Raw genomic sequence first — 6,378 nt, forward strand, 5'->3', positions numbered from 1 at the left:
CCTTTGTGGGTTTGTCATCACAGGTGACTAATTTAAAGCCAAGAAATCACAGGCTCGATTTTGAATATGAGTTTTGAAATCAGAGATTACAGCTGTTTATGTTTTCTGGTCAGGTCTGGTTGTTACAAAATACTGCTCGTGTCCTTTATAAACTCAGCTCAAGCAGTAGCATCCTGGCTGTCACTAAATGTAATTTTTAGCATCTTTCTCCAAAGACAGAATGTCAGATTTCCATACAGAGGTGGAAAAGGATCTGCATTCGCCCTCTCCATTTGCCTTGATGTTCTAGATAAACACACTGTATCAGTTTTATGGTCCCCTGAGTTTTATCCTGTGTATAGATGGTGCTATATTAATACCTTCAGTAGTTGCTTTTGAGTTTAAGTCTTGCACAAGGCTCCAAGTGTTAACAAAAGATGTTTGCTGTTCGCTTGGGACTTCAACAAAGAGCAGCTAGACTACAGAAATAGCAGGCTGTGCACTCTGAGCTCAGAGTTAACAGAGCATTTGCTCTTGAGTTTTTAAAGCACTATTACCCCCACCAGAGAAGTTATGACAGATTGATTTGCAGCTGTGATTTCGCTCCTGTCAAATATGAACCATTTTCAGAAGTAATCACAGGAGAAGTAAGACATAAAGCTCTATTATTTGCCAGACCATTGTGCCGGTGTCAGTCTAAGAAGATGCTCATTTCAGAGTTAATGTTTTTTTTTGTATTGTAGACACTGATGCAGTGAGACAAAGTCGGGCTATCATAAATATATTTTCAATGCTGTGGGATAAACAGCCAATCTGGAGCCACAGCCAGTGCATCTGTGTTGCTGCGTCTATTTCATTGTCAGCAGACAGCACCGTTCTCATTACCATTTTATGAAGCCCAGTTGGCAGAGTGAGTTTGGCAGAGTGCTGCACGACTAAGAACTCTGTTGAAGTGAATTAATTTAAAATGGGATTCAGACACTGGCACAAGATATATTTAGTATCTTCTCAGGCTTGGGCTCTGGGGACCTGATGTCCAGAGCTCCGACAGGAAAAGGCAAAATCTGTGCAGGGACCTGATAACAGCTCAGGATCAAGAAGTTGGATTACTTTCCTCTTATTTTAACACACTTCTCCTGCCCATTAGATTGATTTTAGAAGAACCAAAAGCAATTTACACTCAGTTCGTCTAGATATTTAAATTCAATTTAAAGGCAGCAGCAGAGTATTTCTTCCCCATTAAAACTAAACTACCTGAACAATTTTCCTCCCAAGCTGTAGCCTTTAATTATCCTGTTCAGTATAGCTGGGAGTCTTTATTATCTGTTGTTACCAGGATGAATTACAACACCGAAACAACTCATGCCAGTGATACTCTTTACAAATCAGCAGCAGCTTTTAGTACACTGAGAGATGTGCTCGGTCATCTGCTGGAAACGATAAGCCGACTAAACAGGGAGGGAAAAGCCAAGGGGAAAAAATTACAGCGTGAAAACTCAGCACTTTTAAAAAGCTGTTAGCATTATCTCCGTGTTATTGACTGTTGGTGCATTGTTTGAAATTTCTCTGAGTCACTTATCGTGCAGACAGGCAGAATCTGACAGCTGTGTGAAAACATGAGCCATAAGCTTTTCAGGAAGAGATCATTCAGACTGAAGGAAACATTTTCAAATGTGCCCTGATGACCTTTTTGTCAAGTGTGCAGATGTAGAGCAGAAATCCCACAGGTCTTCACCCTCTTAACCTGTTTCAGTCAAATTGATCCTCATTGTATCTCTAATGGTTAACTGAAAGGCATTAGGAACAGGAGAGCAGCAAGCAGATCCAAGAGGATACATTACGAAGCTCCCCAACTCCCATATCAGCCCTCCCAACATTTGACTTATTATAGAGGAATTGTGCAATTAATGTCACAAAAAGAGCACTTATGAGGGAGGACTGTATCCATCCATCCATCTTCATCCGCTTTATCCGGGGCCAGGTCGCGGGGGCAGCAGTCTAAGCAGAGAAGCCCAGACCTCCCTCTCCCCAACCACCTCCTCCAGCTTATCCGGGGGAACACCAAGGCGTTCCCAGGCCAGCCATGAGATATAATCTCTCCAGTGTGTCCTGGGTCTGCCCCGGGGCCTCCTCCCGGTGGAACATGCCCGGAAAACCAACCCCAGGAGGCACTCAGGAGGCATCCTTGTCAGATGCCTGAACCACCTCAGCTGGCTCCTTTCGATGTGGAGGAGCAGCGGCTCTACTCTGAGCCCCTCCCGGATGGCCGAACCTCTCACCCTATCTCTAAGGGAGAGGCCAGCCAGCCTTCGGAGGAAGCTCATTTCCGCCGCTTGTATCCGCGATCTCGTTCTTTCGGTCACTACCCACAGCTCGTGGCCATAGGTGAGGGTAGGGACGTAGGTCGACCAGTAAATTGAGAGCTTCACTTTTACACTCAGCTCCCTCTTCACCACGACGGACTGGTGTGGCGGCTGCAGTGATGCGGACGCTGCACCAGTCCGTCTGTCGATCTCCAGCTCCCTTCTCCCATCACTCGCGAACAAGACCCCCGAGATACTTGACCCGGAGTGGGCACTCCACCCTTTTCCGGCTGAGAACCATGGCCTCAGATTTGGAGGTGCTGATCCTCATTCCCGCTGCTTCACACTCGGCTGCGAACCGTTCCAGTGCGAGCTGGAGGCCTTCACCCGATGAAGCCAACAGAACCACATCATCCGCAAAGATCAGAGATGAGATTCTGAGGCCACCGAAGTGAAAGCCCTCCGCCACTTGGCTGCGCCTAGAAATCCTGTCCATAAAAATTATGAACAGAATCGGTGACAAAGGGCAGCCCTGGCGGAGCCCATCACCCACCAGGAACGAGACCGACTTATTGCCGGCAATGCGAACCAAGCTCTTGCAACGGTTGTATAGGGATCGAATGGCCCGTAGCAATGGGCCAGACACCCCATACTGCCGCAGCACCTGCCACAGGACACCCCGAGGGACACGGTCGAATGCCTTCTCCAAGTCCACAAAACACATGTAGACTGGTTGGGCAAACTCCCATGCACCCTCAAGTATCCTTGAGAGGATAAAGAGCTGGTCCAGTGTTCCACGACCAGGACGAAAACCGCATTGTTCCTCCTGTATCTGAGGTTCGACTAGCGGACGAACTCTCCTTTCCAGCACCCTGGCATAGACTTTCCCAGGGAGGCTGAGGAGTGTGATCCCCCTGTAGTTGGAACACACCCCTTCTTAAAGATGGGGACAACCACCCCGGTCTGCCAGTCCAGGGGTACTGCCCCTGATCTCCACACAACATTGTAGATGCGGGTCAACCAGGACAGCCCTACAACGTCTAGAGCCTTCAGGAACCCGGACGAACCTCATCAACACCAGGGGCTCTGCCACCAAGGAGTTGTTTAACTGCCTCAGTGACCTTGCCTCCGGAAATTGGCGGGTCATTCCCCTCATCCCCAGACTCTGCTTCCTCCTCGGAAGATGTGTCAGTGGGATTAAGGAGGTCCTCGAAGTATTCCTTCCACCGCCTGACAATTTTCTCAGTCGAAGTCAGCAGCGCTCTGCCAGCACTATACACAGTGCAGGTAGAGCACCGCTTTCCCCTCCTGAGACGCCTGACGGTTTGCCAGAATCTCTTCGAGGCAGTCCAAAAGTCTTTTTCCATGGCCTCTCCGAACTCGTTCCACACCCGAGTTTTTGCTTCAGCCACTGCCCGAGCCGCATTCCGCTTGGCCTGTCGATACCTGTCGGCTGCTTCGGGAGTCCCACAGGCTCCCCTCACCTCTGGTGATTACCACCACGGCAGGCACCAACCACCTTGCGGCCACAGCTCAATGCAGCAGCTTCGGCAATGGAGACACTGAACATGGTCCATTCGGACTCAATGTCCCCAGTCTCCCTCGGAATGCTGTTGAAGCTCTGCCGGAGGTGTGCGTTGAAGATCTCGCGGACTGGGGCCTCTGCTAGACGTTCCCAGCACACCCTCACTACGTGTTTAGGTGCACCAGGTCTGTCCAGCGTCCTCCCCCGCCACCTGATCCAACTCACCACCAGGTGGTGTTCAGTTGACAGCTCAGCCCCTCTGTTTACCCGAGTGTCCAGAACATATGGTCGCAGGTCTGGTGATACGATTACACGTGCACTTATGGACACTCTTATGTACGAACAACGTGTTCGTTATGGCCAAACTGTGATTTGCACAGAAGTCCAATAACAAAACACCACTCGGGTTCAGATCAGGGAGGCCGTTCCTCCCAATCACGCCCCTCCAGGTCTCGCTGTCATTACCCACGTGAGCATTGAAGTCTCCCAGCAGGACAACAGAGTCTTCAGGTGGAGCACCTTCCAGCACCCCACCCAGGGACTCTAAGAAGGCTGGATACTCTGAACTGCCACTCGGCGCATAAGCGCAGATGACAGTCAGGGCCCGTTCCCCGACCCTAAGGCGCAGGGAACAAACCCTCTCATCCACTGGGAAAAACCCCAACGTACTGGTACCCAGCCCGCCGCCTCTCACCAGGGGCAACTCCAGACTGAGACAGAGTCCAGCCCCTCTCCAGGAGACTGGTTCCAGAGCCCAAGCCATGCGTAGAGGTGAGCCCGACTATATCTAGCCGGTACCTCTCAACCTCACGCACTAACTTAGGCTCCTTCCCCACCAGAGAGGTGACATTCCATGTCCCAATTGCCAGTTTTGGCAGCTGGGGATCAGTCTGCCAGGGCCTCCGCTCCTGGCCGCCGCCCGGCACACAATGCACCCGAGCCCTATGGCGCCTCCTGCGGGTGGTGGGCCTGCGGGAGGATGTGCCCATGTCCACTTTTCGGGCTGTGCTCAGCCACCAGACGCTCGCCCTCGGGCACCCTCCCCGGGCCTGGCTCCAGGGCGGGGCCCCGGTAACCCTATCCTGGGCAGGGTAAACTGTTCCCTCGATGTTTTCTTCATAAGGGTCTGGGAGGACTATAGTCTTTTCATATAAGCTGCATTTGCATCGTGAGTCAGAGCTTTACTACTAATGTCTCTTCTTCTTGTCTATTATAATGTGATTTCACCCTGACACATTCACTAAGGCGTGGGCCAGAGCTTGAAGGCACACTCCAGGCCCGTTAACCTTGAATATCTCTTTTGTTTTTGATGTGTCAGATTCTCAGACTGAAGAGAGGCTGACCTGCCAGCTATTGATTGCAGGAATGAGAGATGCAATCCAATATTCGATATCCGCCTACCGTCATATCAGGCTACCATGTTGACTATTTTGAGAGCAGCATGAGTGGGCTTTCATTATTTATGAGATCGTGTACATTCTCTCAATGCATGTTAGGTCCATAATTTGTAGGACAACTACACACTTTTTGTAGTTTTCCCTCTGTACACCAACACAGTGAATTTTAAATCAAACAATCAAGATGTGATTGAAGTGCAGTTTAACAAAAACATTGTATTAACTTATTAAGAATTACAGAGGTTTTTACACAAGGGCGTCCATTTTCAGTGGTTCAAAATTAACCAGACCAACAAACACATAACTGTAAATATAAGAATTGTTTTTAATACTAGGATGCAAATGATTTATGCTCAATGACTGCCTGAAGTCTAGAACACATAGACATCACTAAATGCTGTGTTTCTTCCCTTGATTTGCTCTATTAGGCTTTAATATAGCCACCGTCAGTTGCTGCATTTTTCTGGCTGTCTACATTCTGTTTGACTGACTGAAGAAGAATTTCCCATTTCTTTGCCTTGAGTGACTATCAGCATTTACACTTGGCTGAATCAGAGCAGAGAGTAGAGTCCTGTGCACTTCACAAATCATCCTGCTACTTCTTTCAGCAGCCACATCATCATTAAACACAAGTGACCTGCTTCCCTGCCTCCACCAAGTTTGATGTGGTATGCTTTGGATCATGAGTTTTCTCTCTCCTTCTCCATACTTTTCTCTTCTAATCATTCTAGCGCAAGTTCATTTGTTCAAAGATTTTTTTTCACTGTGCAGGCTCTTTTAGATGTTTTCTGGCACAGTCTAATCTGCTCTTCCTGTTCAGTGATTTGCACCTTGTTGTAAACATTAATAAAAGCATCTCTTAACTACAGACCTTGACAATGATACACCAACCTCCTCAAAAAGGCTACTTGACTCGGTTATATGTTTTGAATGTTTGTTTGTTTTTTTAATCATGGAGATAAGTCCATTGGACTTTAGTATTGTAATTTTTCAAGCTTTTTTGTGCTTTTGATGTCTCAGATAGGATTTTTCTTTTTCTGTCTTTTTCTTTAGCCTTGCAGTGACAGCTTTCTGGACCTTATATTTAAATTTACAAGGAAACCTAAATTGAACACTTTGAATCGGCTTCATATATCATTTCTGCTCCATTTGTCACAGCAAGCGTATGGGCCTT

The sequence above is a fragment of the Neolamprologus brichardi genome, chromosome 20 (genome assembly GCF_056152115.1).
Source record: "Neolamprologus brichardi isolate AB-2024 chromosome 20, ASM5615211v1, whole genome shotgun sequence".
Lineage (NCBI taxonomy): Eukaryota > Metazoa > Chordata > Actinopteri > Cichliformes > Cichlidae > Neolamprologus > Neolamprologus brichardi.